This window comes from Vigna unguiculata, chromosome 4 (assembly GCF_004118075.2).
Source record: "Vigna unguiculata cultivar IT97K-499-35 chromosome 4, ASM411807v1, whole genome shotgun sequence".
Taxonomy (NCBI): domain Eukaryota; kingdom Viridiplantae; phylum Streptophyta; class Magnoliopsida; order Fabales; family Fabaceae; genus Vigna; species Vigna unguiculata.
In genome coordinates this window covers 31,331,753-31,357,661 of record NC_040282.1, presented here as the reverse complement: position 1 = coordinate 31,357,661, position 25,909 = coordinate 31,331,753, and the positions used below count along the sequence as shown (strand labels likewise).

Here is a 25,909-nt window from a genome sequence, read left to right as displayed (position 1 = left end):
AGGAATAAAAACATGCATGGGTGATGTAAAACTGATAAAAACAAAAAACAGAAAAGTAGTGAATTTGAATGGTTAATGAAAAAAGTTGACATCTTTAGAAGAAACCAATAGTAAGTCAGAGTTTAAACAAAGTAAAAATATAAGTTGTCTTATGAAAGACAAAAAAGGTGGACATAGATGATAAATGCATCAAAAACAGAAGTTTTAACTGATTTCAATGATTATTGAAGAAAGATGACATTTTGATAACAAAAAATGAAATGAAGTAAGATTTGGAGAATAAATGATGAAGGAAAATATAGTTTAACATACATGAAGCATGGGAAACAAATAGAAAAAAACGACCTTTGAACGATTATTGTACAAAGTTTGAATTTTTAGAAAGAAAATCGAGAATAAGTAATATTGTGTAAAAAGTGAAAATAGAAATACATGTTTTTGAACGATTAAGATGGATGAAGAAGCAATGTGGTATGGTCTAAACTTAAAAAAAAAACATCAAAGCACATATTTTTTTTAAGTTTTTGTGAAGTAGACGTACCTGATTATGAACAAAATGATATGTGGTGAACCTTCCTAAAGTTTTTCTGACAGTGACACTCAAAGAGGAATCCATGGAAGCAAGTGTAGGGGAGTGACCTTTCTTTTTCAGTGATTTTGTAAAAACATAAAACTTGATAGTAAATAAGGAAAACAGACAGTTATATAGATATGAAAAGACTTGTAATTAAAGAGAAATTAAAGAAAGCTTTTTGAAAATTGAATCATATTTAATAATATTTTAAAATTAATTTTGAGAAAGTAAAATTAACTTTAAAAATAATATACATTTTTTAAATAAATAAAAACAAATAAGAATTTGAAAGAGTAATAACAGATAAAAATAATATAATAAAATATTCAGAAAAAAGATAACTAATTAATAAAAGAATAAAAGATAATATTAAAAGTTAATATATAGATATGAAAAGACTTGTAATTAAAGAGAAATTAAAGAAGGGTTTTTCAAAATTCAATGCTACTTAATAAAATTTTTAAATTAATTTTGAGAAAGTAAAAATAACTTTAAAAAAATTATAAAGAAATGAACATTTTTTTAATAAATAAATAAATAAATAAAAACAAATAAGAAGTTGAAAGAGTAATAGCACATAAAAATAATATAATAAAATATTAAGATAAAAGATAACTAATTAATAAAAGAAGAAAAGATAACATTTAAATAATTGTACCATTATGATTAAGAAAATCAAAATCAACTTTTATCCTTTAAATGCAAAGTTACAAATGTTTTTTGATTTGTTAATCAATTTGTTTGATGAAGGAATCATGGTTTTGAAAACATGAAATAAATTTTATATGATACAAAAATAATAATGTAGTTGAAAAATATACATAGATAACAACTTAATGACTTTGATGTAGCTAGCATCATAATGTAGTTGACATTAAAAGTAATATCAAAACTTCGACATTAGGCTAGCAATATATACTAAATTTGAAAAAAACCATATACAACAAAACGTATATAAATTTATAGAAATCTATTTAAAAAAGGTAAACCAATAGTGAAAATAAAGGATTTTTTATAAACCAAAAGAAAAGGAAAAACCTATGCTGAAATTAATTAATTTAATGTAGCGAGCATGATTATGGTGTTGACAATGTCAAATTATATCAACACACTTTGATTCAGCTAGCAAATTTTGAATGTAAAGATAGAGTACAGAATTAAAAATAAGCATGAAATCTATTCATAATTAAATTAAAACATAGTTGAAGTAATATTGTTTTCAAAATAACAACCAAAGACAAACAGAAAATAATGGTCATGAGTACAAATAAATAACAGCAGCAAATGTTTTTCAAAAAATAACATAATAAACATAAAAATCCAAATAAAGTCTATCACTTTTCAATCTTTATATTCTTCTTCAACATCTTCACTGGAATCTTCTTGTTTTCTTGAACCATAGATCGACTTTGTCTTTTAAGTACTGGAACAGGTGGTTGAGTACCCAAATCAATATTGTCCAGATGAGATGATTCTTTACGGGTTAACTCATGAATTTGAAGGGAGGAACAAGGCTTGATACTATATTGTTCAAATCATCACTTAGAGTCTCAAGATCATTCGATTCTTCTGTGAATTTGATCAACAAATCCTAAACAAAAAAACAGATTAGCATATACAAAGCTTTATAAAATAAGTTAAATTGTAATCTTCAACTACCTCTGCAATGTCCAAATGAGATTTGATTTGTTCGCTCATTTAATTTGCTTTCTTCTTCATTTGCAGAGTATAGATCCTAAAAATTGTATACAATATTAATAATAAAAAAATAAAAGAGAAAAATAGGCTAACACGTGAAAAAAAAAAAAAACTTACCAAAGACTTAATTTCAACATCACAAAAGCTTTCAATTACTTTTTCATCCATGCAAACTTTTTTAACTCTGAATGATTGTTCAAATTTGCTATTATAATCATTCTTGCACTCAACTTTGAACAGATAGGTCTTATCAATAAGGACTTCAAACTCTTTAGACAAGTCTCCAACAGCAGTGTTCTATTAAAAAAGGATTAATATAAACGATGTAAATTAATGTAAAACAATTACTGTACAACAATAATGAATAAAATAAGTGGAAACGAAGTACCCAATATAGAATATGAAATAATTGATTATGAATTCATTTGAAAATTATACAAAACATTTAAGTTAAATGTCAACAATATAAGCAGAAATGATTAGATTAAAAACTTAACCTTGTCTTGCAAGTCAAAAATGTCAGAGCATGATTTCTTCAACATTGCACTTGCATCACGATCAAATACAACAAAAGTTGTAGAATCCGTAGCATCAATTACACGAAGTTTCAGTTTAAACCTAAAAAAAACAATAAAGACATTATGAACATTATTAAGTTTTCTTAATATTATATTAATAAAATCATGTTGTGAATATTGAAAATATTACCTAGGTGTAACCTTAATGACATGCTTGTTACACTTTTCACAAAAAAACATTTTGGAATCAGGATAAACTGCTTTGTTGCAGATACATGTTGTATACCATCAATCATCATGATCTAGCACATGTTTGATAGTAGCTTTTACTACAAAAGTACTTTCTTGTAAAATAAAGAATATCAAATTATGAACAAAAAAAAAATAGTCATTAAATAAAAAAATTTATGTGCAACATAGAGACAAATATTTGAACCTGCTTAAAATCTTTTAGACCTTCAATTGAACTCCTAGGATGCAGCTTAATGAAATCATCTTCTAAGCTAACTTTAGAAGAAGCACAAAGTTGAGTAAGAGCTTGAGAAGGAGATTCAGTATTATCCCACATCCTACGTTAAAAAAATATGTTATATTACAAAGATATACATATATCTATCTATAAACAAAGATATATGTTATGTATATAGACTTACATTTTTTTCAACTTGGTTGCATCTTCACCATCACAGTTAAAAATGATCTTGGTACAGTTCATACAGTTTTGAATAGAAACTTTATCTACAAAAGAGAAAATGTCAAAAAGATTTTTATTCATTAATACAACTGTAATAATGTGGTTTATGTTAGTTACCTTGGAAGGTCTTCACTTTGCAATAATGCAAAGCAATGACAACATGTTGATCCTCTCCAGAGGCCAGAAATGCATTTAACATATCAACATATTGACCAAATAAAGTACACTCCAGTTGCAAACTATTGAATGTTAAAAATCACATAAAAAGAGAAGCAGATGAAATACATGAAGAAAAATAAAAAACAATAAAGAACAAAAACAAATGAAATCTGCTTACCCATCAGCTTCAATAAGGATGACATTCATTTTGGTTTTCTTACCAGCTTTCTCTAGCTCCCTATCTGTTCCAACACCAGTAAACATCCCAATCACATCTACAGAAAGAGGAAAAAGAAAGAAAAAAAATTAACAAAAAGTTATACAAAAAAATGAAGAAAAATAAGCAAAACATACTTACTAACTAAGTAATCTGTGTCAAAACCAGCAGCTATGATTGTTGAAAAAGGGGTGTATGAAGTTGTAGTTTTCGGAACTAAGGTACTTTGCACCATATTGACCTTGGTTCCAAATTGGAAGTTGATCTTATAGGCATGTTTTGTGGTTCTATAAGAACCACCATTACATGAAACACTGAAAGATTGGATGGTGTAAACCTTATCCTCTTTGATTTCAGACTGGAATTTGTATATCAATGTGCGTCTAACAGATGCATGAATTAGTACACCCTGAAAAAACAGATTCATAAATGAAAAAATAGAAGCAGATTTAAACTTACAAAAACATATCTAAACTTTTGGGTAAAAAAAAAAAGTTAGGAAAAGTCAAAAAATAAAAGGCGTTTATAGTTTAAGGAAGATACCTCTTAGTCTTGAAGAACAATTTCCATGGAAAATGGAGTTTTTCCTTTTGTGTAATCTTCAACAAACCATAACCTTACAACTCTTGCAAGGATATTCCAACTCTCCTTCTCAAGGTTTAGTTCTTGTAAAGAGTGAGTGTGTTTTGGGATAACAGACATGGTTGAAGGAATGAGGGAAATTAGAGTATAGTAAGGAATGAAGAAAGGTCAGCAAAAATGTATTTGTACAAAACATAAAAACATTAAAAAAAATAGATTGGAAGATCATAAATACAAAACAACACCATACGCATGCTCTGGTTTTCATTTCACAAATTTAGAAATAATCTGCAAAAGCAAAAGCAGATTTTGACATGAAAAAAGATATTTACTGAAACAACACGCAAAGTGTGGTTTAGGTTAAACAAATGGAGTAAAAATTGGGAAAAGTGACTGACAAAAATACGAAGACCACAGAAAAAAACAAAAGCTGTTTTTCACATGGTTCAATGTTGTGCAATAAAAGGAAATGTGGCAGAAAGCAGTACAAAAAGAAAACAAAAAGTAACTTTAAATGTTGCAAAAGGTTGACAAATCAACGAAAATAGGAAATAAAGATCTGATTTCAAATAAAGATGTATAATTTGAACATTTGAAACTAATGAAAAATAGCTTGGTGAATGCAATATTCATAACTAATCAACAACATTTTTGCTTATGACTTCAGATGGAAACAGTTTCTGCATTCCAACAAAATTATACCTGAAATCTTGGCGTGTCGTGAAAGTTAAGGGGAATGGAAAGTAAGCGAAAATATAAAAAAGATTAAGAATAACAAAGATCAAGAAGTCAAGCAACTTTCTTAGTTAATAGAAACAAATAAAACATGCAATAAGCCACAAAAATATATTTTTAAAACTATAGTATGGAAGATCTTTGAATCAAAGATACAACAACAAAAATAATCAATACAATAAATTCATAAAGAATCAACAACAAATTATCTTATGACATAAGATGGCAACAGATTCTGCATTTAAAGTTGAGGGACAATAAGATCAAGCTCAAACTTCTTCATCAGACATCAGAAAATCAATAACAAAGAAAGACATGTTTAATCAAAACAATGAATTAAACAATTAAACAATACAACATATTAAAGGAATTAATTTGATTACAACATATTCTCATCAGCAGTGGAGAAAAAGAAATTTGATCAGCAACTGGAATACGTAGTGCACGTCAGGATGAAGTTATCTTATTAGAATTAATGAAGGAATGAACCCAAAAACAATCTACATAAACAAAAAAAAAAAGAGTTAGAACAACATATCAGATTGATGAAGTAAGATAAAATATAAAATTAACATAAAAATGAAATAAACCTCAAATGTTCGGGTTCGAATTAAGCAAACCTGAAATGGTGGGATTTCTTGAAAGTTGATGTATAATCGCATCAAATTTGAGCAAACATTAAGAATAAAAAAGATTAAGAAGTGAAGCAACTTTCTCAGTTAATAGAAACCAATAAAACATGCAATAGGCGACAAAAATAGATTTTTAAAATTGTACTATGGAAGATCTTTGAATGAACGATACAACAACAAAAGAAATCAATACAACAAATTCATAAATAGTTCATAAAGAATCAACAACAAATTATCTTATGAAATAAGATGGCAACAGATTCTGCATTTAAAGTTGAGGGACAATAAGATCAAGCTCAAACTTCTTCATCAGACATCAGAAAATCAATAACAAAGAAAGACATGTTTAATCAAAACACATGAATTAAACAATTAAACAACACAACATATTAAAGGAATTAATTTGATTACAACATATTCTCATTAGTAGTGGAGAAAAAGAAATTTGATCAGCAACTGGAATACGTAGTGCACGTCAGGATGAAGTTATCTTTTAGAGTTAATGAAGGAATGAACCCAAAAACAATCTGCATAAATGAGTTAGAACAACATATCAGATTGAAATGGTAGGGTTTGAGTCTACGTCCAAAAAGAAGTGGAGAGGGTTTGATTCAGCAGAGACATCGAGAGGGTTTCAAAAGGTATAGAACCACACAAAAAATCTACACAAAGAAAAACATGAGTAAGAAATGAAAAATTAGGGTTTCAAAATTAAAAGTGAAGAGATAAAAGTTATTAACCAAGAGCGATGGAGAGCGTTTGAGGCGGCGTCAGAGAGATGGGCGCACAGAAGAACAAAAACAATCTACAGAAACAAAACAAACCAAAATATGAGTTAGAAGAAAAAAAATTGATGTTAACGAAGTTGGATTCATTGAGTCTAAGAACAAAAAATTAGGGTTTGAGGATCGCGTTTCAGGCGGCGTCAGAGAGGTGGCTAGGGTTTGATGAGGCAGAAAGGGGGAGAGTGCGATTCCAATGGAGAGCGTTTCATGCGGCACAAAAGTGGAGATGGTTTCAGTAAAGAGAATCGTGGAGATGGTTTGACACGGCAAAAATGTCGAATGAAGTTGAGAAGGAAGAGAGGTGGATCGCATTTGTGGAGGAAGAGCGTCTGAAGCACAAAAACCATCTACACAAACAAAACAAACCAAAAAATTAGTTAGAAGCAAAAAAAAAATGATGTTAACCCTAAACCAATCGGAATCGAGAGAATCGTGGAGATGGTTGGACGCGGCAAAAAGGTCGAATGAAGTTGAGAAGGAAAGGAGGTGGATCGCGTTAGTGGAGGAAGACAGGAAAAGAGGTGGCTAGGGTTTGAGGACGCACAGAAGTGGAGAATGCGTAAAACAGGGTAGGGTTCGACAGAGGGAAAGTGAAGAGAGGTGGAGAACGTTATTTGGTGTCGCGTTTGTGGAGGAAGAGCGAAACAAAGCGACTGAGGTGGAGGCGGAGGCAAAGAGGTGGCTAAGGTTTGAAGAAGGAGAGAAGTGGAGAGTGCGTAAACGGGCTGAGAGAGAAAGTGAAGAGAGAGAGAGGAAGTGAAGGGTTTAAGGAAGGAGAGAAGTGGAGAGTGCGTAAACAGCCTGAGAGAGAAAATGAAGAGAGAGAGGAAGTCAAGAGAGAGGATTAACGTGAGTGTGGTGAAAAGCGAGAAAGATGCCTGAGACGGGCTAAGAAGATGACACGTGTCAAAATTACCTTAAGAGGTAAAAAAATTTAAATTTCTGAAATTGAACAAATTCTGAGAAAATTACACGTGTAATTTTTTGCTTTTTGTTATTCTTTGAATTGTATTATAAATAGATTAGTTTATATTAGACCTAGATGGAAGATAATGACATAGATGGAGGAAAATCAAATATATTAAATTCATCTTAAATTTGTTAACACAAATAAATCAAGTCCCAATATATTTTTCATAAGATTTATATTTAAAATATTTTTTTACCTAATTGTCAACTTCTCCTAATTGGTGGTAGTGGTGGTGATGAACATGGTCCTGACAATGGTGATGGTGGTGGTGGTGATGTTGGTTATGATGGTGGTGGTGGATGTGGTGTTGATGGTGGTGTTGGTGGTGGTTGTGGTGGTGGTGATGATGTTGGTTATGGTGGTGGTGGTGGTGATGGTGGTGGTTGTCGTGGTGGTGAGTGGTTATGGTGTTGGTGGTGATTGTGGTGGTGTTAATGGGGGTGATGGTGGTGGTGGAGGTGGCGGTGGGGAAAAAAAATTTATGTGTAGCAACAAATTGTAAAAGTAAATAATTTAGTTATTTTATAATTTATATTAAATACTAATTTAAATTTTTTATCATGTTAGTTTAATCTAGTTAAATAATTTTATAAAAAAATATGTATATGGTTTAACGACTAAAAATATTTGGTGGCTAAATATCATATTAAATATATTTAATAAAAAAAATATTTTGATCGCTAAATCGGTAGCTAAAACATTACATATTAAATAATGTTTAGCGACCAAAATTATTCGGTGGCTAAATATCATATTAAATATATTTTATATCGCTTAATCGGTGGCTAAAACATTACATATCAAATAATAATTAGTAACCAAAAATATTTGGTGGCTAATTACCATATTAAATATATTTTACAGAATAAGATTTATTTTGGTCGCTAAATCGATGGCTAAAACATAATATTTAGAGACTAAAAATAGTCGGTCGCTATATGAATAAAAATTATTGTACATTTATTGAGTCGCTAAATTGGTGGCTATTTGCGACTACTATGAATCGATGGCTATTTCAGTCACAATTTGCGACTAAATTATTTCGGTGGCTTATACCGTTGGCTAAATTGTATACATTGTAACATGATAAATGTCATGCCCGTTGAACCTTTGGTGCAACTTTTACATGAACACACTTTCAAAAACCATGTGAATGCAACAGTCACGTAAAGTTGACTCTAATACAATTTTCTCCATGAACGAGCCTCCATAATCATTTGAATATAATCACAACCTTATGATAAAATGTTTCAAGGGTTGGATATTGGATCTTTTCCTATGTGGAGAAAAAGTCCAAAAGTTAAAAAGTCCACTTGATGTCTTTATTAACTTGGTGGAGCGAGGCTGAAAAAAGTAAGAGAAAGATAAAGAATGAAAAGTCATAATTCATTTAAAACACCAACACATTGAGAGTGAGGAAAAAGAGAAAATTTTTCACGTTTTTCACTGAGTTACCACTGTAAAATCAATATTGCAGATTCCTTCATCATTGGAATAGGCTTGAAATTTGATAGCAAGTTTGGGACATCCTATTTTTCATTTTGATCAGTTGGATCATTGATATAATAAGGTCCAAGTTGTGAGATATTTAGTTCGCCAAAAAATTGTGTATTCAGTTTTTCTTTATCTTTCTTGTTCTCTATTTGCAAGCTTTGTTGTTTTACTGTTTGATTAAGTGTGAGCAATATTTTGTGAAGTTGATTAAAACTTTTTTGTACTCTTTGTTAATCATAATGGAGCTATCTCTTTGATCTTAATGACTCATGGTTTTTACGCTTGCTTTAAGGCATTTTTCATGTTAAAAATCTTTGTGTATTTATTCATGATTTTGGTGATTTATTGTTGTTACTCATGTGTTGTTGCTCTTCATAGATTCTTGCGAGTTAAGATAATTATATCCGCTGCATTTTTTGATATTTTGGTTGTGTTGTTATTTTCGCCATCCCTAAGGATATCAAATCAATGGAGTATAACTTCAAACGAATTATGAACAAATTACCAAATATTTGTAGAAAACTTTTAAACAATAAAACTACTAAAAAAATTTAAAGACAAATTAAAAGGTAAAAAACAGTTTAACTAGAAGAATAAAGAGGTTGACAAAAGACACAAAATAAAACATAGAAAAATCTAAAAAGACTCCAGTTGGGTAAATAAACAACTAAAAAATTATCATGATATTCAAACTAACACCGGTGCAGAAAAACTTTTTTATACCGATTAAAAGGCTTTCACTTTTCTATACTGATTCCATAATCAGGATAGAAAGTTTCCTTTTTAAAATTGGTTAAGACCATAACCCGTTAGGGCTGGACATAATTAATTGAACCGTTGCAAATTGTCAATTAATTATACTACTTTAAACTAAATTTAGTAAATTATTTGAAGAAAAAATTGAACTAAACTATTGAATAATTCAATTTTAATAAACTAAACTAATGATAGTGCAGCTCAGTTAAACACTCGAAACTACTTTGAATATGAATATTGTTTTGAGTGCTCCAAAACTCCTCAAGGACTAATCCCTCTAGTAGTTGCTTGTCTCTCACAAACTTATTGGTCCAGAACTCTCTTTTACTCATCTTCTCTTGCAGGTTCTTCATATCCCTATATATTTTATTTCTTTTGCATCACAAAATAACTTATATATATAATAAAATCAACATAATTTTATATTCAATTTCAAGTTTTAATTTAATCTTTTTAGTTATACAATTTTTTCTTTCATTCTTGCACTTAAACTTCGTTCATTTTAAATATATTAACTATTCCTCTGTATTGGGATCCAAAATTCAAACAGAAAAGTTCTAATTAAATGAAATATTATATTATAATCTTTTCTAAATTCAGGTTGATGATTGATGGAAAAGATTGGGACAATTTAATAGTAAAAATCAATTTTATGTATAATTAGGATACAATTTCTCTACGTAGATTCATCATGTATAGCAATGAATTTAGTAACTAAAAATTTAAATGTGAATTTTCATAAAAAAAAAATACAAACCCACTCAACATATGTTACATATGTTTGATAGTTCAACTTCACCAACACAACCGAAGGAAAAATCGAAACTATTTTTTTTCCTTATTCTTTAACAAAATTATTAAACAAAAATAGTTTTTACCAACATGAATTCTTTGAAACAAAAAGAGATTTGGAACTCGAAACAATCTAGAATTTCATTCAAATGACCAATATCTCAAAACCCAACTTTTCATCCTCATCTTCCACCCCATCAACATCTCCAAAATCTTTAAAAGCAATTTCAAGTATTATTTTCTAAGCCCTTTTAAATTATAAAAGTTAGATTATTATTGTATCGTACAACCATATACAATAAAATTAGTGCAGTTCAGTTCAAAATTAGTACAATTTAGTTCAAAAACAGTATAGTTTGATTCAAAATTAGTGCAATTTGGATAAAAAACGGTATTGTTTGTTTCAAGAATATTGTAGTTCGATTCAAAATTGGTGTAATTTAGTTCAAAAATAATGCAGTTCGGTTCAAAATTAGTGCAATTTGATTCAAAAATAGTATAGTTTGGTTCAAAAATAATGCAGTTTGATTCAAAATTTGTACAATTTAATTCAAAATTATTGCAGTTCGGTTCAAAAATAGTGTAGTTTAGAAAATAGTTTCATTCATAGCAGTTCAGTTTAGTTCATATTATAGTGCAATTCAATTCAATGCAGTTCAGTTCAGTTTTTTAGAACAGAACACAATTTAGTTCAGTTTATTTGAATTATTTTTCAGTTCAGTTCATGCGAACTAGTTTTCAATTCACTGTAGTTTATAACAGTTCAGTGCAGTTCAATAAATTATGCCCAACCTAAACCCTATAATAACCTGAGGTTATACAACCCATGTTTGCTAACAAATCATGGCACCAGCATGGTTTCAGCCAACTGAATAATCAGTGTTGCAAATGAAGGAAGATTTAATGATTTTTTTCTATTGTTTTGTTACTAACAGAAGCAATGTGGTGGTGAATATTGCTTCTTCGTTATCAACTTAAAGGCAAGAAAGTTTTCCAAAGGGCAACCTATCATTTAGATTTTACAACCAGAACCCAACATTAGAATGTGCTTTGCCTTTTACGACTTATACAATGAAGATTCAAGCTAAACCAAACACATCATTAATATTATTTGAGATCAGCTCATCTCCATCCCTTAATCTTTAATCAAACAATGAATTTACGGATAAGTGTGAACCTTTATGTTAGAATGTAATCGGCTGTTGCAGATTTGTAGAAAATTAACAATTACATATTCTAAAAAATTAAAATGATTGATTCCTAATTATCAGGTGAAATTTAATATAATTGATTCTGAAAAATTAGTATATATACATATTATATGATCTGTAGGGATGGCAATGGGACGGGGTGGGGACGGGTTTCGCTATTCCATACCCATTTCCGTAAAAAAAATTCATCTCCATCTCCATACCCAAACCCAACGGGTATCAAAGTTTTATCACATCCCCATCCCCGTCGGGTAACGGGTATAATCTTGTACCCATACCCGTTTCCTTACTACTTTAATATAAATTTTAATTAATTTTTATAAAATAATAAAAAATTACAGTAAAGGAAATATAATATTATCAAATATTCAATATTAGGATGATGATTGTTTCTTCGGTATCAAATACTTTGAAATAAATTATAATTGTTTACATTTTAGATTAGAATACCAAATAAAATTTCATGAGAACTAAAACATTTATTAAATTTACAAACTGCAAATATTAATGAAACCTAGTTGATAAAATTTAAAAATATTTTTGAAAAAATTTAAAGGAAAACAATATTCAAATTAAAATATATTTTAAATGTTTGTTTACTTCAATTTTTTAAATTCTAATGAATCTCTTTTTTTATACACTAATAAAAATGATAATACATCACTTAATCAAAATAACGCAAATAACAAATAATAAACATAATAATAAAATTTTAACATGGACATTGTATCTTTTGAACTCCAAAATATATTGGATGGTGATAAAAAAATATTTATGGCAATTACATTAAATTTTGATATTGTAGTAAATAAAAGTTATTTATACAATTATAGTGAAAAATTACAGTATAATTGATACAATGAGTTAGAAAATAAAAAATAATTAGATAAAATATATTGAAATAGTATTCTACATAATGAAAATAAACAACAAATAAAAATATTAAAAAATTAACAAATGTATGTCTTAGAAACAATTTGAGAAATTATTGAAAGAAATCGCACAAAGAAATATGAATGTATAATTAAGGGTATGATAAGATGAAAAATACCTTAGACATCTAAGAACACTTTTCAAATATAAAAATATATAATCAATGGTTGAGAAATAATTGTTTTAGCGAAACAAATAAGTTCTTCAAATGAAACAAAAATTAATAAAAATAAGTAAAGAATTTTTTTGTATATTACCTAGTAAATGAAAGGTTTATGCTATTAAACATTTAAATTGAGAGTATTAAACATACTCATGTGAAAAGAAAATATACAATAAATAAAAATATTAAAAAATAATAGAAATATTCAAATATGAGACATAAAAACATTTTAATTGACATACATCATTTTAACATAATTACATAAATGTTATGATAAGATGAAAAATATATTGGAGATGTGGATGAGTTTCATGACAAACCAAATAACTAGAAGAAATAAAAAATTGAAAAAAAAAAAATATATATATATATATAGTTATTTAATTAATTGTGAATATTTTAATAATTTAAATGATGACGGAGATATGGTGAGGACGAGTATTATGGCGGGGATATGTACATCCCCATAACCATCTCCATATCCAATTGAAAAACTCGGAATTCTCCATACCCATACCCATATCCATACCCAGTCAAAACGGGGATTTTTTGTCAAAATAAGGATGGGTTCGGACAATACCCACGGAGGCGAGTTTATTTGTGATCTCTAGTGATCTCCCTATATTCAACAAATATACATTTCAATATGGTATTAGTAGTTTAGGCTTTCGATCTGTCTTTGTTTTCTCTTTCTCACTAAAACCCAATGAGGAAGCAAAGGTGTATGGAAAATACTTGAAAAGAAGAACACAATCCTCTAATGAAGTCAACATCGCAAAACGGATTTGACACTCACTCATCTCTTTTCCACCAATCATGTTATGAATCCAGCAACCTATGGAAAATCGTGGCCCTTTCAATCTTCAACCCCTAACTATGTTCTCGATCACAGTCGTCACCCAGCCCTTCGCCAGCCACCTCGCCAACCTCGATCTCACTGCCATTTCCATTGTCTGTGGCCAAGCCTACGACACTGAACAACACCGCATGTTGGGCGTTTATCTATAACGATCGTGGGTTTTTTGCTCCCTGTCCTCGATTTTGTGTTGTTGACGTTCATGTTCACTATGTCGTTGTTGAAGTTGGTGCAATAGCCCTCTCTGCGGAGTGGTTGATCTTGATCTATACTATTGGAGAAGTAAAAAAATCACCCAAAATTTATATATTTAGTTATATACGGTACCTAAAGAAATCATATCACTTCTTCATCTCTTATGGTTCTTGAAGAGAAGTGTGATCTTTCAATATCTTAAATTGTTCATTGCATGTTTCACTGATTAGTGGTTGTAATTTTCAGCTTGATATAATGTTTGGTTAATCACTCTAGTTTAGTTTATTAACAACTAGACATATAATCTTTGATCTGAACCAATGTAAAATCTACTGTGTAAATTTCTCTTATCTCTACACTCTTTATTTTAGTGTTGTTATTGCTAAGTTAAAATTAAGTAGAGGCTTTTATAAATCCTTGATTTTTAAGGAAAAAAGTTTAAAGTTTCAATCTTTAACAGAAAATCATTTCACCCTTCTCTTGGTTTTTGTCCATCAACAAATATTGCATTGCACAATTCTAACAATTGATATTAGAGTTTGCTTTGACATTTTTTTCAAAATAAGTTTAAAAATAATGGGACAAAACTAAACTTTTGTTGAGGGTGCTTCGATTAACGACCCCTTTGTTTGTTGGAGAAAATTATCCTTTTTGGAAAGTGAGAATGCAAATAATTTTGAAGGTTGTTGATAAAGGTGTTTGAGATGCTATTGTTAATTGTCCTTTTTTCCTGTTATTAATGTTAATTATGTGTAGGAACCTAAGCCCTTTTCAGAATGGACTACAAAGGAAAATAGAAGGGCTCAATATGATGTTAGGGCCAAAAATATCATATCATCTAAACTAAGTCCTAATAAATTTTATAGAATTTTGGTGTGTATAAGTGTTCAGGAAAAGTGGGAAATACTTAGTAACAAAAGGAACAAAAATAACGAACCTTTAATAATTATATTCTAATAATATTTTAAATAATTATATTTTATTTAACAATTGAATTTAAGAATTATAATTAATTTATAATTAAATCTAATAATTCATAATTGAATTTAAAAATAATTGATAAAAATGTTAATTTTAATAAAAATATCAGTATAATATTTATAAAAAATTAAATTTAGTCTCAATTTAGAAGGGACAAATTGTTCCATTTTAACCAAAATTGTGACTAAATTGAATAAAAATAACAAATATAAGGACTAAATTGAACAAAAATAACGAATATAGGAACTAAAATGAACAAAAGAAAATAACACAATCACAAACTGACTGACATGTAGCACTGACATTGACACATGACACAATGGTGATTTGACACATGAAATTTTTTTTAAAAAATTAAAAGGAATAAGAAAATTAAATAAAAAAACATAGTGGACACATGGCATGCACTGTTCTTCACTGACATTAACTATTTAAACACTATTAACAAAAAGGACCAAATTGACAAAAAATTGACGAAAATTAGGACCTAATTGAACATTGAATCAAAACGAGGACCAAATTGAACAAAAGCGACGAAAATAGGGACTAAATAAGTATTTAAGCCTTAAAGTTTTAAACTATATTTAAAACATTGAAACACATGGTCTATTAGCTTAGTTGGTTAGAGCGTCGTGTTAATAATTCGAAGGTCACAGGTTTGAGACTTGCATGGCTTAGTTGAGTTTGTCGTTTTTTCCCTACAATTAGTCTGTATCCAATCTTTTATTTTTCCAACACAATATTATTTTTAAACTAATTTACTTTTTTAAAACTTTAATGTTTATTTAAAACATTGAAATGCATAACTTATTAGCTCAGTTGGTAAGAACATCGTGAAGGTCGAAGGTTTAAGACCTACATGGGCGATTGTGTTTATCTCGTTTGTCTTTTCAGAATTTAGTATTGTATTTTTGTTGAAGGTTCGATACATTCGATCTTTTTCTTTTTTCCCAGAAAATGTTTTTTAAATAATTTGTTTATTTTAAAGTTTTAAATTGTATATAATTTTTAAAATGTATGGTCTATTAGCTTAGTTGGTTAGAGCATTGTGTTAATAATGTGATGGTCATAAGTTCAAGACTTGCATGGGCCAGTGAGTTCTTGTTTATTTTAAAGTTTCAAAAAGTTAATAAAACATTGAAATGTATCCATCTTTTATTCTTCTTTTTTTTCCAATAGAATATTAATTTTAAACTAATTTACTATTTTAAAACTTGGCCTATTAATTGAGTTGGCTAGAGCATTGTGCTAATAACGCGAAGACAGTAATTGTCTTTATTTATGAAAAGTCAAGTCGATACAATAGGCAATTGAAGAATAAGTACATGAATTTGAAAAATAAAATGTTTTGAAAAGTAATATGTATGAAACACAAGACACATGAATTCCTTACAAAGATCTTGGATATATAACCGCTCAATACATCGGTTTACCACTCTCGATGGAAATCAATGATAATAGACAATATATAGCCAACGTAACAGAACCTATTAATTTACGTATTGAATTAAAATTTGATAGAAATCTTGTGTATCGTATAAAAAGACTGAAAAAATTTCAAGCCGAAAGTTATGATATAGATTTGAGACCTAAATGGGCCATTGAGTTCATCATTTTTTCCTATAATTAGTCTGTATCCAATCTTTTATTTTTTTCAATGGAATATTATTTTTAAACTAATTTACTATTTTAAAACTTTAATATTTATTTAAAACGTTGAAATGTATAGCTTATTAGCTCAATTGGATAAATCATCGCGAAGTTCAATGGTTTGAGACCTGCATGGGCAATTGTGTTTATCTCTTTTGTCTTTTCATAAGTTAGTATTCGTTTTGGTTGAAGACTCGACACATCTGATGATTTCCTTGTTTCCAATTTTTTTTAAACTAATTTGTTTATTTTAAAGTTCCAAATTGTATTTCAAAAATTAAAATGCATGGCCTATTAACTTAGTTTGTCACAGTGTCGTGCTAATAAGTGAAAGGTTGCTGGTTCACACGCTTTAACCAACTGAGCTAATGGGCCACACATTTTAGTGTTTTAAATAACATTTGAAATTTTAAAATAAACAAATTACTTTTAAAAAAACATTCTATTGAAAAAAAAAAAGGATTCATACACTGAATTTTCCTAATGTAGGTCTCAAACCTTTGTCCTACACATTTAAAAAAAGGTCACTTTAACCAACTGAGCTAGTAAGCCAAACATTTTGCTATTTTAAATAAATATTAAGGCCATAAAATAGCAAATTTGTTAAAAAATAATCTTCCATTGGAAAAATAAAAATATTTGATACATATAGGAGAAAATTGGTGAAGTGAATGGCCTATGCAGGTCTCCAACTTGGATACTAACTTTTAAAAAGACAAAAGTGATGAACACAATGGCGCATGTAGTTCTTGAACATCGACCTCCAACTTGGATACTAACTTTTAAAAAGATAAAAGTGATGAACATAATGGCGCATGTAGTTCTTGAACATCGACCTACACGTTATAGCATGATGGTCTAACAACATAAGCTAAAAGGTCATACATTTTAACATTTCAAATAAAAATTAAAGTTTTAAAATAGTAAATTATTTTACATATAATATTCCATTGAAAAAAAAAAGAAAAGATTGGATAAAGGTAATTATAGGAAAAAACCCATGAACTAATTGTGCCATGTAGGTCTCAAATCTATATCATAACTTCCATCTTGAAAGTTTTATATTGTTTTTGTAATATACCTACAATATCTCTCAATTTTTAATTCAATACACAAATCATATGTCATTCACTTCGTCGTTTTTCTCCTATTTGTATTTGTAAGACCAGAGAAATTTAAATAATTAAATAAATGATTATTTAATAAATGTGGGTAGTGGGAACCTTTATGACATTTAATGTTGGGATTTATGATGAGGAATAGTACTAGCTCAAGTGGTTGATAGTACTTAGTTATGTGAGAGGATTTGAGTTTGAGTCCTTTGTATGTTATTTTAATAGTTTGTTATTTTTAATTATATGCTTGATCATGATGAGTGATTATAAATTCCTAGATGTATAAGAATTATTATGAAATATGAATTGGTTGAATGATTGTGCATTGACTTGACAATGGTGTGATTGTGTGATTGAATCTTGGCTTATGTGAAATAAGGTTCCTTTTTGCTAAAATTATTTTTTGCATGGATAGGAAGGGTCAGAAACCCTAGCCGTAAGGGGGGGCAACCAAAAGAGCTGGAAAACCATATCATAATGGTTCTTGAATGGCAATCGATTACCGACTCAAAACTTTTATTTTTCGAAAATCTACTTAAGATAATCGATTACCACGAATGATAATCGATTATCACTGGCAGTTATAACTTGGCTCTTCAAAAACGACTCAAAATAATCGATTACCATTTCTGGTAATCAATTACCACTAGCAATTATAAAATTATTTGTTCAAAAATGTACATGAGATAATCAATTGCCATTTTGGGTAATTGATTACCACTGCAAAATTTGTTTTCAAAAACCATTAGAATAATCGATTATCTTAAGTGGTAATCGATTATCCTTGGCAGTTTTAGCTAAACTCTTCATTTCTAGCCCGGCTTTCAAAAATCTCTTTAAATAGAACTTAGTTTTCAACTTCAAAACCACCTTTTTAAGATTTAAAGTTCTTATGTTGTGACTGCAAAGTGGTGCTATATCAGATTCCTAAAAATAGCTTTGAAAAGCCTAGTGCGGGTGAGTGATAAAATTTTCTAAGTAAGTTCTTAGAAGATTGAGTGTTGTGTTGTTGCTAAGAAAGTTGGTCATCCTCTGTGTGACTCAGGGGAATTATTGAGTTTCGTGATTGATGAGTATCATTTTGGTAGTACTTATTGAGCTATGTTGAATATATAAATCTATATATGTTGGCTTGAATGTTTGATGTTATAAGTGTGTGAAAACGACCACTATTGATGATATCACTATGACCGAGTGTTGCATGATCATGATGGGTTTTGGGCAAGTATGAGAACATGATAATCATGCTTTAAATGTAATGGGATTGCGGGGGCATACAGAATAAGTATATAACTTTGATTGTGTCTTATGTGGTGTATCAGTTATGTAATTGTGCAATTGTATCAATTCGAATATATGTGAGTTTAAATGACTAAGTGTTGATGTTAATCTAATTTAACATAAGGGATTGGTAAAATGGGGGTTCTTGTAGTTATTGATTGAGGTAAGACATATGCTTTGTATGAATAAATGAGTTACGTGCCTGTTGCCTTATTATTTCATAATTTCATATGAGCATGGTTTACTCTTGGGTTCAAAATGAATATTGGCATTGATTTAAGATGTGAGCATCTATGAATTTATAAAGGGATGTTACAATATCAAATATTTTCATTTTTCCAAAGAAGATTAATTTTAGAAAACATTTACTATTTTATAACCTCAACATCTATTTAAAATACCCAAATATATTGCTCACTTGGTTAGTTGGTTAAAGTGACCTTGTATTAATGTGTAAGACAAAGGTTCGAGACCTGCATTAACAAAACCCAGTATTTGAATCCTTTTTTTCTAATAAAATGTTTTTTTTAAAGTAATTTGTTTATTTTACAATTTCTAACTTTATTTAAAAAACTAAAATATGTGGCTCATTAGCTCAGTTGGTTACAGCGTCGTGCTAATAATGTGAAGGTCGCAAGTTCAAGACCTGCATGGGCCATTAACTTCATCGGTTTTCTCCATCTTAGATGGTTATAAGATGGACAATACTTTTTATGTGTTTTTATTAAAACATGTTAATTTGTGTATTGAATTAAAACTTGAAAGAAATTGCGGTTATTGTACAAAAACAATGAAAGACTTTCGAGATGGAAGTTTTGATATAGATTTGAGACCTACATGGCACAATTAGTTCATCAGATTTTTTCTATAATTACCTTTATCTAATCTTTTCTTTTACCCATTAGAATATCATATGTAAACTAATTTACTTTTTTAAAACTTTAATATTTGTTTGAAATGTTGAAATCTATGACCTTTTAGCTTATGTTGTTAGACTATCGTGCTATAACATGCACGTCGAAGTTCAAGAATTACATAGGCCATTGTGTCCATCACTTCCGTCTTTTTAAAAGATAGTATCCAAGTTCAAGACATGTATAGGAGGCCATTCACTTCATCGTTTTTCTCCTATCTCTATCAAATCTTTTCATTTTTCCAATGGAATATTAATTTTAAACAAATTTACTATTTTATAACCTCAACATCTAATTAAAATACCAAAATGTTTGTCTTACTAGCTTAGTTGTTTAAAAATACCTTGTATTAGTGTGTAGGACAAAGGTTCGAGACCTACATTAAGAAAAGCTCGTATCTGAATCCTTTTTTTCTAATAGAATTTTTTTTCAAAAGTAAATTGTTTATTTTACATTTTCTAACTTTATTTAAAAGACTAAAATGTGTGGCCCATTAGCTCAGTTGGTTAGAGCGTCGTGCTAATAACGCGAAGGTCGCAAGTTCGAGACCTGCATGGGCCATTAACTTCATTGGTTTTCTCTTATTGTTAGTCTATGTCTATTGAATTAAAACTTGAAAGAAATTGCAGTTATTGTACAAAAACAATGAAAGACTTTTGAGATGGAAGTTTTGATATAGATTTGAGACCTACATGGCACAATTAGTTCATCAGATTTTTTCTATAATTACCTTTATCTAATCTTTTCTTTTACCCATTAGAATATCATATGTAAACTAATTTACTTCTTTAAAACTTTAATATTTATTTGAAATGTTGAAATCTATGACCTTTTAGCTTATGTTGTTAGACCATCGTGCTATAACGTGCAGGTCGAAGTTCAACAATTACGTGGGCCATTGTGTCCATCACTTTTGTCTTTGTAAAAGATAGTATCCAAGTTCAAGACATGTATAGGCCATTCACTTCATCGTTTTTCTGCTATCTCTATCAAATCTTTTCATTTTTCCAATGGAATATTAATTTTAAACATATTTACTATTTTATAACCTCAACATCTAATTAAAATACCAAAATGTTTGGCTTACTAGCTTAGTTGGTTAAAAATACCTTGTATTAGTGTGTAGGACAAAGGTTCAAGACCTGCATTAAGAAAAGCCGGTATCTGAATCCTTTTTTTCTAATAGAATGTTTTCTTTAAAAGTAATTTGTTTATTTTACATTTTCTAACTTTATTTAAAAGACTAAAATGTGTGGCCCATTAGCTCAATTGGTTAGAGCGTCGTGCTAATAACGCGAAGGTTGCAGGTTTGAGACCTGCATGGGCCATTAACTTCATTGGTTTTCTCTTATAGTTTGTTTGTGTCTATTGAATTAAAACTTGAAAGAAATTGCAGTAATTGTACAAGAACAATGGAAAGACTTTTGAGATGGAAGTTTTGATATAGATTTGAGACCTACATGTCTTCATCAGATTTTTTCTATACTTACCTTTATCTAATCTTTTCTTTTACCCATTAGAATATCATATGTAAACTAATTTACTTCTTTAAAACCTTAATATTTATTTGAAATGTTGAAATCTACGACCTTTTAGCTTATGTTCTTAGACCATCATGCTATAACGTGCAAGTTTAAGTTGAAGAATTACGTGGGCCATTGTGTCCATCACTTCCGTATTTTTAAAAGATAGTATCCAAGTTGGAGACCTGTATAGGCCATTAACTTCATCGTTTTTCTCCTATCTCTATCAAATCTTTTCATTTTTCCAATGCAATATTAATTTTAAACAAACTTACTATTTTATAACCTCAACATCTAATTAAAATACCAAAATGTTTGGCTTACTAGCTTAGTTGGTTAAAAATACCTTGTATTAGTGTGTAGGACAAAGGTTCGAGACCTGCATTAAGAAAAGCTACTATCTGAATCCTTTTTTTCTAATAGAATGTTCTCTTTAAAAGTAATTTGTTTATTTTACATTTTCTAAATTTATTTAAAAGACTAAAATGTGTGGCCCATTAGCTCAGTTGGTTAGAGCATCGTGCTAATAACGCGAAGGTCGCAGGTTCGAGACCTGCATGGGCCATTAACTTCATTGGTTTTCTCTTATTGTTAGTCTGTGTCTATTGAATTAAAACTTGAAAGAAATTGCAGTTATTGTACAAGAACAATGAAAGGCTTTTGAGATGGAAGTTTTGATATAGATTTGAGACCTACCATTCACAATTAGTTCATCAGATTTTTTCTATACTTACCTTTATCTAATCTTTTCTTTTACCCATTAGAATATCATATGTAAACTAATTTACTTCTTTAAAACCTTAATATTTATTTGAAATGTTGAAATCTACGACCTTTTAGCTTATGTTCTTAGACCATCGTGCTATAACGTGCAGGTCGAAGTTGAAGAATTACATGGGCCATTGTGTCCATCACTTCCGTATTTTTAAAAGATAGTATCCAAGTTGGAGACCTGTATAGGCCATTCACTTCATCGTTTTTCTCCTATCTCTATCAAATCTTTTCATTTTTCCAATGGAATATTAATTTTAAACAAATATACTATTTTATAACCTCAACATCTAATTAAAATACCAAAATGTTTGGATAACTAGCTTAGTTGGTTAAAAATACCTTGTATTACTGTGTAGGACAAAGGTTCGAGACCTGCATTAAGAAAAGCCACTATCTGAATCCTTTTTTTCTAATAGAATGTTTTCTTTAAAAGTAATTTTTTTATTTTACATTTTCTAACTTTATTTTAAAGACTAAAATGTGTGGCCCATTAGCTCAGTTGGTTAGAGCGTCGTGCTCATAACGCGAAGGTCGTAGGTTTGAGACCTGCATGATCCATTAACTTCATTGGTTTTCTCTTATAGTTAGTCTGTATCCATTTTTTGCTTTTTTCCAAGTAATATTTTTAGCTTAGATGGTTATGAGATTGACAATACTTTCTATGTGTTTTTATTAAAACATGTTATTTTGTGTATTGAATTAAAACTTGAAAGAAATTGCGGTTATTTTACAAAAACAATAAAAGACTTTCAAGATGAAAGTTTTGATATAGATTTGAGACCTACAAGGCACAATTAGTTCATAAGTTTTTTCCTATAATTACCTTTATCTAATCTTTTCTTTTACCCATTAGAATATCCTATGTAAACTAATTTACTTTTTTAAAACTTTAAAATTTGTTCGAAATGTTGAGATCTATGACGTTTTAGCTTGTTGTTAAACAATCATGTTATAATGTGCAGGTCAAACTTCAAGAATTACATTGACCATTGTCTCGATCTCTTTCGTCTATTTAAAAGTGTATCTAAGTTCGAGACCTGCATAGGCCATTCACTTCATCGTTTTTCTCTTGTATGTATCAAATCTTTTCATTTTTCCAATGGAATATTAATTTTAGAAAACCTTTACTATTTTATAACCTCGAAATCTATTTAAAATACCCAAATATTTTGCTCACTAGCCTAGTTGGTTAAAGTGAACTTGTATTAATGTGTAGGACAAAGGTTCGAGACCTAGATTAAGAAAACCTAGTATCTAAATCTCTTTTTTTTCTAACAGAAGGTTTTGTTAAAAGTCATTTGCATATGCCATTAACTTCATTGGGTTTCTCTTATAGTTAGTTTGTACCATTAACTTCATTGGGTTTCTCTTATGGTTAGTTTGTATCCAATTTTCTTTTTACCAAGTAATATTATAGGTTCGATGGTTATAGGATCGACGTTTGAGAGAAATTTCGAATATAGTACAAAAACATTAAAAAAACTTTCAAGGATGAAGTTATGATATATATTTGAGACCTACATGGAACAATTAGTTCATCAGTTTTTTCCTATAATTACCTTAATCAAATCTTTTATTTTTCCCAATGGAATATCATATGTAAACTAATTTATTGTTTTAAAACTTTAATATTTGTTTGAAATATTGAAATGTATTGCATTTTAGCTTATGTTGTTAGATCATCATGCTATAACATGTAGGTCAAAGTTCAAGAAGTACATGGGCCATTGTGACCATCTCTTTCATCCTTTTAAAAGTTACATTCCAAGTTGGAGACTTACTTAGGCCATTCACTTCATCGTTTTTCTCCTATCTCTATCAAATATTTTCCTTTTTCCATTGGAATAATAATTTTTAACAAATTTACTATTTTATAACCTTAACATTTATTTAAAATACCAACATGTTTGGCTTACTAGCTTATTTGGTTAAAGTGACCTTGTATTAGTGTGTAGGACAAAGGTTCGAGACCTGCATTAAGAAAAGCCAGTATCTGAATCCTTTTTTTCTAATAGAATGTTTTCTTTAAAAGTATTTTACATTTTCTAACTTTATTTAAAAGACTAAAATGTGTGGCCCATTAGCTCAGTTGGTTAGAGCGTCGTGCTAATAACGCGAAGGTCGCAGGTTTGAGACCTGCATGGACCATTGACTTCATTGATTACTTTTATAGTTAGTTTGCATCCAATTTTTGCTTTTTTCCAAGTAATATTATTAGCTTAGATGGTTATAGGATCGCATTTTTCCTTTTTTCCACGTAAATATTATTAGCTTAGATGGTTATAGGATCGATAGTACTTTCTTTGTATTTTTATTAAAACATGTTAATTTGTGTATTGAATTAAAAATTGAGAGAGATGGAGGGTATAGTACAAAAAAAATAAAAAACTTTCAAGATGGAAGTTATGATATAGATTTAAGACCTACACGACACAATTAGTTCATTGATTTTTTCCTATACCTTTATCCAATCTTTTCTTTTTCCCAATGGAATATCATATGTAAACTAATTTACTGTTTTAAAACTTTAATATTTATTTGAAATGTTGAAATGTATGACCTTTTAGCTTATGTTGTTAGACCACAGTGCTATAACGTGCAAGTCAAAGTTCAAGAACTACATGGGCCATTGTGTTCATCAGTTTCGTCTTTTTAAAAGTTAGTATTCTAGTTGGAGACCTACATAGGCCATTCACGTCATGGTTTTTCTCCTATTTGTATCAAATCTTTTCACTTTTCCAATGGAATATTAATTTTTAGCAAATTTAGTATTTTATAACCTTAATATTTATTTAAAATATCAAAATGTTTAGTTGACTAGGTTAGTTGGTTAAAGTGACCTTGTATTAATGTGTGCTACAAAGGTTCAAATTCTGCATTAAGAAAAGCCAATATCTGAATCTTTTTTTTAATAGAATGTTTTTTAAAAGTAATTTGTTTAGTTTACATTTTTGTACTTTATTTAAAAGACTAAAATGTGTGGCCTATTAGCTCAGTTGGTTAGAGCGTTGTGCTAATAACGCGAAGGTCGCAGGTTCGAGACTTGCATGGGCCATTCATTTCATTGGTTTTTTATCTATAGTTAGTTTGTATCCAATTTTTACATTTTTCTGAGGATTATTATTTATAAACTAATTTAAAACTTTGAAATACATTATTCATTAGCTTAGATGTTAATATGATCGATGGAACTTATGATATAGATTTGAGACCTACATGGCACAATTAGTTCATCAGTTTTCTCTAATAGCTAGTTCAACTTCGTTTTCTCTTCCACCGTTTACAACTCGTGAATCTGCTCCGGAAGCTATCGTACTCATTTGCTTAGGTGTCAGTGTGTTTTGCTAGCATTTTCCAGGTGAAGGGAGCTAGGGTTTTGTGCTTTACTATATGTTGGATGTTTTTATTTCTGTTTTATAATGAAACTGCTTGGTTGGTATTTGTGAGCGTATAAAACTATACTGGATGTTGTTTTGGATTTATGGTCTGCCATGTATGCGTGAATAGGGGACGAGAATTGATATTTTAACTCAAACGAGCTCGTCTCGCCTAGGCGAGAATAGCAAAAGCTCGCCCAGATTTATGCTTGAGCACTCGCCCAGGCGAAGGGCTGCATTTTTTAGCGACGAACCATCTCGCTCAGGCGAGAAGGCCTCGCCTAAGCGAGAACTCGCAAAATCTTCCTAGGCCTTTGTTCGCAGTCTTGC

General features: G+C 29.5%; 1 long non-coding RNA gene and 6 other non-coding genes across 7 annotated transcripts; 6 read left to right on the top strand and 1 right to left on the bottom strand.

Annotated features, from left to right (window-relative positions):
* Positions 1 to 3,488: 3,488 nt before the first annotated feature.
* On the bottom strand, positions 3,489 to 3,882 carry LOC114181306. Its single transcript, XR_003603790.1, has 3 exons — positions 3,822 to 3,882; positions 3,602 to 3,723; positions 3,489 to 3,528 (listed from the first exon to the last, which is right to left on the bottom strand). It is a non-coding gene; the product is annotated as an uncharacterized LOC114181306 (long non-coding RNA).
* A 15,693-nt stretch (positions 3,883 to 19,575) lies between these two features.
* Positions 19,576 to 19,649, top strand: TRNAI-AAU. The gene has a single exon. It is a non-coding gene; the product is annotated as a tRNA-Ile (tRNA).
* A 743-nt stretch (positions 19,650 to 20,392) lies between these two features.
* Positions 20,393 to 20,466, top strand: TRNAI-AAU. The gene has a single exon. It is a non-coding gene; the product is annotated as a tRNA-Ile (tRNA).
* Positions 20,467 to 21,159: 693 nt separating this feature from the next.
* On the top strand, positions 21,160 to 21,233 carry TRNAI-AAU. The gene has a single exon. It is a non-coding gene; the product is annotated as a tRNA-Ile (tRNA).
* A 686-nt stretch (positions 21,234 to 21,919) lies between these two features.
* Positions 21,920 to 21,993, top strand: TRNAI-AAU. The gene has a single exon. It is a non-coding gene; the product is annotated as a tRNA-Ile (tRNA).
* A 2,283-nt stretch (positions 21,994 to 24,276) lies between these two features.
* On the top strand, positions 24,277 to 24,350 carry TRNAI-AAU. Its single transcript has one exon. It is a non-coding gene; the product is annotated as a tRNA-Ile (tRNA).
* Positions 24,351 to 25,183: 833 nt separating this feature from the next.
* TRNAI-AAU lies at positions 25,184 to 25,257 on the top strand. The gene has a single exon. It is a non-coding gene; the product is annotated as a tRNA-Ile (tRNA).
* Positions 25,258 to 25,909: the final 652 nt, after the last annotated feature.